The following is an 11,216-nucleotide window of genomic DNA, read 5'->3' on the forward strand; positions in this document are numbered from 1 at the left end:
AAAAAAAAAATAGTAGTTAATGGAGATGATGGATGATAAACTGGCTGGGAACTGGAACCCTTCCCCGAGTCCTCTGGAAGAGAAGTGATGTTCTGTGTTATGCTGGAGTATTTGTCTCTCCATCCGAATGCAGGAGTGTGACGTCGAGCTCTGCCGGGGGAGACCCGGGGGGATGGAAGGGAAAATGGTTGAGTCTTTGCCGTTGGGAGCAGCATCGAGGACGAGAGCCCTGCCCTCTCCTGCCCGGCTGCTGGCCAAGCCTTCGCAGCCTTCAAATAGCCAGAGGCTGCACATGTGGGAGGGATGGACCATTTTCAAACTCTCCTTCCCACTGCTTCTGGAAGGCTCCTGGTGGAGTCATCCCCGAGGGCTTGGAGTCCTCTCAACCCCGCTGGAGAAAGCGCTTGGTCCGAAAGGATCTGACTCCCACGCTGGGGGAGGTGGGTGTGCTGGTCCTCGCTGTTTAATGGCGTGGCATCCTGGAGGGATGTCCACAAACCTCCTCTCCTCCACCTCTGCTGCTGCTTTTTATCCGCTTTTTAATCTTAAATGTGGTAAAACGAAGCCATACGAGTGTGAACTCTTAAGGTTGTTGCCTCTCGTGGCTGGGAGGGCTCTTTTTTTCTTGTCTCACACCTACTTATTTCAGTGTTACCGTAGGACCACAAGGTTTTTGGTTGCTTTTTTGTGTTGCGCTGGGAGGCGAGCTGCCCGCTGTTGATTCCGGTTGTTGCTGCATTGCAGTTTGGTTGAGGACGAGAGCCCTGCCCGGCTGCTGGCCAAGCCTTCGCAGCCTTCAAATAGCCAGAGGCTGCACATGTGGGAGGGATGGACCATTTTCAAACTCTCCTTCCCACTGCTTCTGGAAGGCTCCTGGTGGAGTCATCCCCGAGGGCTTGGAGTCCTCTCAACCCCGCTGGAGAAAGCGCTTGGTCCGAAAGGATCTGACTCCCACGCTGGGGGAGGTGGGTGTGCTGGTCCTCGCTGTTTAATGGCGTGGCATCCTGGAGGGATGTCCACAAACCTCCTCTCCTCCACCTCTGCTGCTGCTTTTTATCCGCTTTTTAATCTTAAATGTGGTAAAACGAAGCCATACGAGTGTGAACTCTTAAGGTTGTTGCCTCTCGTGGCTGGGAGGGCTCTTTTTTTCTTGTCTCACACCTACTTATTTCAGTGTTACCGTAGGACCACAAGGTTTTTGGTTGCTTTTTTGTGTTGCGCTGGGAGGCGAGCTGCCCGCTGTTGATTCCGGTTGTTGCTGCATTGCAGTTTGTCCGCGGTTCCTTTCTTTTCCACTAACTTTGTTTTTTTTGTTTTTTTTCCCACTCCTCTAGGCAGGTGGCGTTGGCAAAATTAATGCTTATTCTTGAATTTTTGCCAAGCAACAAAACACTCGACAAAAATAGCTAAACAGGATGTCGGGTTTGGAGCCCGTGGCCAGGTTAGAGCTCGCAGCCAGCTCCGGCGGGCGTTGGGGGCTCGTCAGGGGTGTCACCCCCCCTCACAAGGACAACTGGCCGGGGCTTTTTGTGGCCAGTGATGGGAGAGTTGGCAGCCAGGGAGTTTTTTCTCTTCCTGTAGCCTGTGTCTGTGGATCTGGGGAGGTTGGCTTCTCTCCTGCCTGCTGTACAGCAAGGAGGCAGCGCACTCGGGCAAGATAATTACTGTGCCTCACTGTCCTGGGGTGTTTAATTGGAATAGAGGTGGTCTGGAACAGTGTGGTCACCCAACGACGGGCTCAAAATTAGTCTGTTTTGGGACGGGATGAGACAGAATGGGATGGGATAAGATAAGATGGGATGAAACAGAATGGAATAGGATGGGGTGGGATAAGACAGAATAGGATGGGATGGAACAGAATGGGTTAGAATAGGATGGGATGGGATAGAATATTTTCAGTTGGAAGGAACCTACAAGGTCCATCCGGTCCAACTGCCTCTATCCCTGCGCAGCTGAGATCCGAGTATTTCACTGCCCGTTTCCTTCTCCGCACGTGGCTGCTGGGAGGTGGGTTCCTGTGCTGTGTGTGCCCTCTGCCATGGCTCTGCTGGGACCAGGGGGTATCTCCATCCCCTGCAGCCACTGCCTGCGGTTGTGGAGCGTTCAGACATAAACGAGCAGGAGGTACTCTGATGGGGTGTAACAATTTCTCTCTCTGGAGGATGTGAAATTAAAATGCATTTTCTTTATTCTCCTCTGCCCAGTGTGATGCCACTCCTAACTCAGATTCTCCTGAATTTAAAAAAAAAAAAAAAAAAAAAAAAAAGGAAGAAAGGAATCCTCAAAAATAAACCACCTTGCAGATTTGATTTCTAATGTGATGTGCCAGATGGTAAAACCTGAATTAGGTAGCAGGCATTACTTAGCTGGGGCCTGTAAACAAAGCTGAACTACGAAGTGTTCTTTAATGAGCTAGATTTATATCGAGGTGCTGAAGCCTCAAAAGGCAAGGGAAAAAGAAGAGGCATTTCACATACAGTAAATGTTTAAATAAGCCTTTTCCTTCTTTTTAGCACCACAGCAATAACTCCTTCCAATTCCAGGGCTGCTGGGACTTCTAAAACGCGCAGTTCCGTGAGGTTATAATTATTGTGGGTGCTTTAGCGTGGCGTGGAGCTGGGCTGTAAGACGCAAGTGCTTTTTTTGTTATATTGATGAGTGGTTTTGCTTTTTAAATCCTATCCATATATTCTTTGACAGCGCGGTCTTCCAAAATTAAATCACCCAAATGCCTTTGTACCTGATGCCCGTGGAGCAGCGCTGCTCTGCCGCGATGACCCGTGGTGATGGAGAGGTCGAGGTAGATGTTTGCAGCGGTGGCTCAGCAGCACAGAGGTGAAACGCTGTGGATTTAAAAGCCTTGGCTGCTTTGGCTGGTGGCTCTGTTGGTCTTTCCCCTCCTGCTCCCACCTCGTGTCTCTCAGCGCCGCGCTCTTTGCCTGCAGCACCTGGAGAGGAACTTGTTGGAGTTCTGGTGCGAGAAGACTTTTCCTGCTGATGAACAGGCACTAGATATTTTAAATGTGCGTTATTACCTTCCCCTTAATATTTTTAACCTCTGGCTACAGTCTGGTGCTGTACAAAAAGCATGTGGGTGAATGCTTCCGTGAAATGGCAATGTAAGGAGGAGAAAATAGGCTTTAGAAACAGTGGGAGGAGAGCTTGATGCATCGGAAAATAGGTAGGCTGTGTTTAAGTATAGATAATGTCTACAATAATACTTTATCTTTTGGAGCTCTTTAGTTGTTCTTAAAAAAAAAAAAAAAAAACCACAACAAACCACCAACAAAAACAACAAACCAGCCCAAAACTTCAAACCTTTCCTATCGTTGGCTCTCAATATCATACCAGAAATGCTTTTCTTTAATAGACAGAGATCTGTTAAAGACAGGGGTCTCAAAGCACAGTGGGTTTCGACACTCGTGGGTCCTGCTGCTGGCAGTCTCAGCAGAAAGCTGTGCCTGGGCTGGGTCTTTGAGTTTATTCCCCATTTGTTCACCCAGGAGGTTTGGGGATGCTCGCATCGCCACTCCCTCTGCTCATGCTGTTCTTGGCGGTGGCTGCACGGCTAGAGAGCTGCCAAGAAAAAAATTGGGCCAGTACCTTGTTTTCAAAGGTTTATTGGATGTTGCAAGCATGCTGTAATGTCACGTCTTGTGGTCAAAGAGTTTTAAGCAATTTTAAGCCCTGCTTCCACCTGTTTTCCAAGCTTCATTCCCAAAATAGAAATTAAAAAAAATCACAAGAACGCCGAGCTCACCTTTTTGCTCATAAAAATGTAAATGGGAAGTTGTGTCTTCTGAGACCTGCTTATGCTCTTTTGGTGCTTTGGGGTTTAAACAACCCTCTTCCGACCAGATGAAGAGGGATGTTTTTCCAAAATTCAGTTCCATCCCTAGACACAAACAACGCTGTGTAATAGAAACAGACCTGAAAATGAGCCGTTTTCACAAAATAGTAGCTGTGGGGAGATTTCTTCCATCAGCACCTATTAACCACGAGTCTGTCCCTGTTGTCTCGGATCAGCCATAGAGAGAGACACCTTGTGTGGGAGCCCAACCGTGATTTATTTCTGGAGGGCTTTTCTTGGAGAATAATTTTAAAAGAGACCAGAAGAAATAATCTGGCACGTCCTTGTGTCCCAAAACAAGATTATTTTTGAATTGGGTTCAGAACTCTTTACTGGCATTAACTGGCAGCAGGTTATAATGCAAAAAGCAAAAAAAAAATGTGGATCTTCTTCAGCGTATTTGCTGTAGCTTGAGATGTTGGGAGGACATGGGTTAACACAACAGGCATCGTGTTTTCCAACTGATTTCCTTGTGTGTGTTGCCACTTCAGAGCTCGCTTCTGTTTATTTTCAATACACAAGGAGAGATCAGGCAAAATCGAGATAAAATTCAGCCGGTTTTGGGGGTGAGGAAGAGGAGTGGTAGGAAGAAACCACTGAACAGCAGTTACTGCTTATCATCGATCAGTATCTGATAGGATTGATAGCTGCTCAGAAAACCTTTCACTTCTGCCCATTTTTTTTAAAGTCCTACTATAATAGGTAATTAAAGTATACTAATTGAATTAAGATCCCATCTGTCTGGGTTCAGCAAGCCAACAAGTCCCTTAATTAAGATACCGTGTTTGCTGTAACAGAGGCTGCAAACACAAGAGCTGGCCACCAACGGTGGAAGTGAATCTGCCTTCCCCTCCCCGAGTGCCAGAGCATCCTCTGGGCTGAGGAGAGCAGAAGAAGAGCTGCAAGGGCAGCAGTGCTCGCTGGTGGGATGACAATAAGTACAATAAGTTCTGCTTCCTCTGATAGCTGAGAAAAATGCCAATTTGAGCACGGTGCAAACATTTTTAAGGCAACTCAGAGGTAGACGGCAGCAAATACTCTGTATTGGGTATCTCAGCATCTAATCACCGGCTCAGTAGGATGAGGTCTAATGTTGGAGGCAAGAAGAGAGAAGATAGTAGTTAAAAATCCATGTCTTCGGGCTGCAGTTTGAAAAGGTTTATAAAGCCCCAGCATATCCTGGAACTGATTTGCAGACACAGTGGGTTCCTGGGCTGCTCCACCACAGGCTGTCCTCACTTCGTTATTTCACCATCGCAAGCGTTGGAGTCCATTGAGGAATCTCCCATAGATGCCATATCTTCACTGGGTTTGTTGTTGGGATTGTAGTTTTCTGAACAAGGCATAACATTTAAGGCCCTGTGCGGGAAAACTAAAGATTCCCCTTTCGTTTGGGGTGCTTTGTCCATAGCACTGAGCAAGCCCCTTCCCAGGAGATGGTTTCAGCCAAGGAACCTGCTGAAATTCTCATTTAATTTATAATTGTCTTTCTACGTTTCCTCCAGTAGCTTCAGTCTCGTGAAGCTGCTTGAAGGCAGGTTCCCAAGGCGTGTGGTTTGGATGGAGACGTGACAGGGAGAGGAGGTATGTGACTGTGGAGGGTGATGATGGTGACCCAGCCAGCTGCATCCCACCCGTGACAACTTGCTCCTGGGCATCCTTTGGCCCCCATCTGTTCTGGAGCAAGAAAACTGGATATTTTTTTTTGCTGCTCAGAAGGGAATTTTCCTTGATGTAGGGTTTGGGAGGCAACACGGGTGGTAGTTCATGTCCCCATTGAGTGTTTGGGGGTTCTCAGGAGGACCACGCACCATCAGGGATCACCCCATGGTCCTCCCAGTGCATTGGGGGGAACCAGGGCAGGTGTGAGGCCGTGGGCCTTCCAGAAGGATTGGGAGAAGCGGGGGGAGCAGGAGAGCCACCGGTGCAGGATAAAGTCCTAGAGACATGTGCCAAAGATGGAGACGTGCGTCCTTGATGGCGCCATGCTTTGAGTAGACCGCAGCAGATCATTTTTTTTTATTATTATTTTTTTTCCCCTTATGGGAAAATTTCCCAATGAGGAGGCTAGATGAAAGCAGACGCTTCTTGATGCAGTTTGAAAGCGGAGAGACATCTGCCACAGATCAGAAAAGCCTGGCAGGTGGAAAAACACACCAGCCCTCCCTTCTCCCTGCCTTTATCCTCTCCGTGGCACAGCTCTAGTCCCCCTGTGTCGCAGCCACCGCGCTGACACGGGCTCCAGCAGCACCAGAAACCAGAGCTCTGCCGTCCCGGAGCGTTGACGGGGGCAGAATATGGGCCGACCTCCCTTCCGAGTCCTACCTTCTCCCTAAAATACCACACGAAGCTCCAGGAGCCGGGAGGAATCTGCGGCTCGAGAGCACACGAGTGAAAGCTGAATTATTTAGCATATTTTTTAGTGCAAGCAGGTGTGGGGGGTTTGAAGCGGATTGAGATGGGAATTCTCTGCAGAGGAGTGAGGGTCTGGTGGGATTTGAAAGAGCTGGACAAGTTCTCCGTTCCTGTCCTCCTCTTGCTGCCTCTTGACAGCCTTTCCTTTTCTTTTTTGGGGTTTTTTTTAGGTCTGAATTCTCGTTCTCTTTTCTGTTTTCCATCCCCCATAACTTCCCCCTCTCCCTCTATTTCACCTGCCGGGGCTCCGGCGGATGCTGCCGTAACGATCTAGCGAGCGCTGACAGCGGTGGCCACTGCCAGTGAACCGAGGTGGCCACCGGGTCCCCGGGGGGACTTGCCTGTCTCCCGCAGACACCCGCGGAGCCGCACAGACCGTCGCCAACAGCCAGATGCCAGTTCAGCTGGAAAGGGAGCCGCCGAGCCTCGCCGAAAGGCTTGGCAGGAGGGCGAGGGCTGGCTTTGGAGGTGGTTTTGTTCAGCTTTGCTTTGTGCCCGGGTGGGTTTTGGTGTGTTTATTCTGTTTGGTTCGTTTTCTTTTATTTTTCAGAAGGCAGGTGGTGGTTCGCAACGCTGTGTGAGGGCTGAAGCGGCATCCTGAAGGGAGAGGAAAGGGGTGGACACGCAGAGGGGGCTCGGGCAGCTCCACCATGATCCACATCCGAGCAGATTTGGACCAATGTTCCCCTAAAATCTCTTCCTCCCCTCTCCCCCGTCCCTTTTGTTCAGGCGTTTGGGACCGTCTGTGCCCGAGCACCAGGCAGACGCTGTTCTCCTCCACGATCTGCTCGGCTCCATCTCGCCCAGATTTTCCCCGCAGCCTTCGGTGCTGGTTCATCCCCGGCCCCGCTCCCGGGAGGGCTCCTCCAGTGTGTGCAAACCCCGGGGCTGTGACAGCCACTGGCCCAGCTCTGCCTGTCCCTGGGGGCTCAGGGAAGGGCTCTTTGGGGGGAAAAAAATGCTAATTCAGCACTGCTCCTGTGCACGCACGAGCCAGACCACCCTCCACCCCAAGGCTCTCGGATAATTCTGTGCAACCCAAGTAAGTCTGAACTATCTGTACAGCACTTAAATAGGAATATTTCTTTTTTTTTTTTTTTTTTTTTATTCTTTCACTCGTTCTTCTTGTCTCTTTGTTTGCAGCCTAACAAGAGAGGAGAGGAAGCCCTCACCACTGTCTGGATGGTGACAGAGACACTCCAACGTGGCAAAGAGCAAACCACGCCGTGAGTGGTGACCTTAGGGGACTGGAGGAGAAGGGGTTACTGCCTCCCATCTCCCTCCTCCTCCTCCTCCTCCTCCTCTTTGGGCACAAGCCTTTAGCAAACAAGACATGTGGGTAACAGATGGGTGCTCTGGTAGGTCTGGAAAACCTCTCAGGCAAAAGTAAATCCTTCCTTTCCCACCAGGAGGTTCAGGGCTCGTGCTGCAGAACAGCGTGTACGAGCCCCCAAGGGAGCAGATTGCCCCGTCCCCACGGCGCTTGGCTGGGTGCCCTCCTGCCACCGCTGCACCACCCAGCACAGCAACCCGCTTGTCCAACCCCCGAGCCCCGTCCCTCTGGCCGGAGTGGTGGAGGATGCTCTCAGGTGGGTGAGGATGAGGAGGGTGGTGGTTTTTTCTCCCCCACCCCCCCTGGGCAGGGCTCCCTCTGGGGCGAGAGCGGTTGTTGCCGTGATGGGACGTGAGAGGTTGGAGCTTCTTTCCGGGAGAGCGGTGCGCTCTGCCATTAATTGGAGGGAAAACAATCAGAGACCTGCTGCTTTTGGAGTTTGTTGAAAGCGCAGGAAGAGGGGGGAATGTTGGTGTTTATGAAACGGCAGCTGGTGCTAAGCTCTGGCAGGGGAGCGGGAGGAGGAGGAGGAGGGGAGCGGCTGTATTTGGGTTCTGGGTCTAATTGGCAAAACTGTAATAATTCTTAGATCAAATACGTGATGCATTCAGCCCACTTGCATTTTTTAGGCGACTGTGTGTAATAACAAGTCATAACACCGGGGATTTCATGAATAATCATTTCTGCTTGCCTCCCCTTTCAGCGGAGGATTTCCAGAGTGCCTGACGGTCGTGCAGCCTCGCTCCATCCCCAGAAGGCAAATTAATATAATCTTTATAAGGGAGATAAGACAGACTAGACAAAGGCCTGGAATAACTTGGTTAAGTTTATCAGAAAAGAAAAAAAAACAAAACCCCAAACCGATAGCACCACCAGGATTTATGCCCAGGAATTAAGATTCTCAAACTATTTGGAGAAGGAGATGTCTGTTCTTGGCACAGCTTGTGTCGGCGCCGCGAAACCAGCTCTGGGAAGAGGAGCCACTCTTCCCTTAGCGAAGGAGAGAAGACACAGGGCGGCGGCAAATAGACTTCAAGAGGACTGGAAAGGCGCAGAATTTAGGTCTGAAACCCCCAGGGGATGCGAGGGGCTGGAGGGGAGGGACCCTGGGCACCCGTTGGCCTGGCACTAAAGCATTTCCTAAAAACAAAATCACATTCCAAGTTGCTTTTACACACCCAGAAGAGCGGGAGAAGCGGCAGCATTAATGCATCCAGGAGCTACCGATGGCTGTTGAAATGGGGGATTACAGGCATAAAGGCTTGGCCGACTCACTAGACCTCATTAAAGTCTAATCATCTCTGTAAAGACGCGGCATTGCGCATACACGGCAGCCCTCACAAGGGCTCTCTCTTAGCCATTTGGTAGTTTGGCCATGAAACCGTAAAATGTGTTTTATTTGTGTTGCGAAAGCACTTAGGTCAGGATTCCCTCCACGGGGCTGGATCTCAGTGGTTTGGTTTGGGAAGAAAAAGGCCAGGCTTATCCCAGTGAGGGGTGTGACGGGAGCCTCAATGTCCCTGGAGACATGGGGGTTCGTGCTGGAGCCTTGTGGGGGGAGGCAAAACCCAGGAGCAACAGAAATGTAAATGCTTTGAGGTTCCAGTGCCCTCCAAGTGACGCATATGCTCCCCCCAGCTGCAGGAACTTTGATATCATTGACGTAAAATCTTGGTAAAATAAAACCTGAGATGGACCATAAAGCCAGCTTGTTGTAGAAATTGTGAAATCTAACACAAATGGAGGGTTCTCTATTAGAATTGTGACATCTAAGCCTTTAGAAATCCCCTTTTCTTGGGTTTTCTTTTTTTCTTTTTTTGGTGATGAAGCCAATTGTTTGTTTTTCTGAAAGCTGTTCTTGAGTAACCAAGTGGCTCCAAGAGCCGCCGCTCTGAGAACTCCTCCAAATATTGCCAAATTCTGGTGAAAACCTCAAAGCTTGGCAGCTCCATGAGGTAAAGAAGTTCTCATGTCAAGTCGGGCTCTTGTGACAGGGACCTTTTGTTGCTGGTGAATTTGTACAGAAGCTTTTAACGAAGGAACTTCCTTCTTGATGGAAATCTTGGGCATCTGGCTGGAACCTGCTAAAAACGTTTACGCTTGGGGAAAAAAAACAACCTGCCTGACCCCGAGTTGAGGAAAATTGATGCCTTGAAGCTGTCGTGGTGGGGAGAAGGATCCAGTTGTGCCATCCTTGGACTAGTTGATCTTAAACGTCCCTTCCAGCCTAGACAATTCTATGGTCCTTGAGTTAAATTGTACCTTCCTGTGAGATTTGTCCTTTCCGAAATCCTGGTGTAATGCATTAGCACGTTTTGGAGGTGAGAGCTGGCCACAAGAGTCTCATTTGAATCTGAGGCCACTGCTGTTTTTTTGGGGGATATGGGAAATAGGAAATGGGAGAAAAACGACATCTGATTGACTGGGAGATTACAAAGGGAGAAGAGATCCCGGTGTCCTCCAGAGAGATGGATTTAGGTTTATTTGAGGTTGATCAGAGTTATTTTTTACAATATAGGGCAAAAGTAACAGAGTTAAGAATTACTGCGATATCAAACAGCATTTAAAAGAAGATGGTGGAAGTCTCCTCACTTCACCCCTTCAAGCTGGAGGAGGCAGAGCTGGTGGGAGCCACCACCCCGGGATGGAGAGGTGTCAGGATGGGGAGATGCTGGGCTGGTTGTACTCCTGCAGCAAACCCGTCTGCTCCTGGGTTGGCTTTTCTTTCCTGACTCATCTGCTCCTGATGCTGGGGAGCCCAGATCCACCGGTCCCCACCAGCTCTAATGAGTGCAATTAATGGCCAGGGGTGGGGGCTGCTGATTGACTTTGGTGGGAGGGTGGAGCGGGCTGTTCTGGGAAGCCAGTTTCTAAATGTGCAGAGGCACAGGTTAGCTGGGCTGGGAGACTCATGAAATTTAAATTAGGAGGAATTTGTGGGGAAGAGGAAAAAAGTATTAACAAACTAAAGAGCTAATTACTGGAGATGGAGAACGTTCACTGTGTAGTTGTAGATGACAGCAGTAAGTAGTTCCCATCAGGGCTTTTCCTGCTTCGGAGACAAAGGGATCGGCCGTGGACTGAGTTATCAAAGATGATAAGGGGCTGCATTTTATAAATGGAGATAGGCTCTAATTGCAGAAATGCCTGCGAACCCTTCTGCAGCACTTTGCTGAACCCTGGTGTCATGGTGCATTTTTGAAGTCTGCTTCCTACAGTCATTACCCGCCGCTTCATTTGCGATGAAGTTTGCAATTTGCGGAACTTCATTTGGATAAATATGAGGCTCCCCCCACCCCCGATTCTATTTTATGTCCATCTATTAACGGGGAAAGAAATTAAACCTCGGTTCCTTGTGTAATATCTCAGCAGGGGCAGGGATTTAACTACTTCATGGGCAACTTCTGCGGTGTGAGCAACACCCACAAAGTGAATAATTGGGGGCTATAAACCAAATACATTCGAGTACAACTTGATTTCGACTCCAATGAGGAAAATTCTATGATTCTAAATTTTCCCAAAGGAGTTGAAGGCTCTCCCTTGCATCTCATTATAGCGGGGGGGGGGGGGGGTGAGGGCTGGGGGGTTTAGGGGGGGGGGGTTTTTTTTTTTTCTTCC

This window comes from Calidris pugnax, unplaced genomic scaffold, assembly GCF_001431845.1.
Source record: "Calidris pugnax isolate Ruff unplaced genomic scaffold, ASM143184v1 scaffold335, whole genome shotgun sequence".
Taxonomy (NCBI): Eukaryota; Metazoa; Chordata; class Aves; order Charadriiformes; family Scolopacidae; genus Calidris; species Calidris pugnax.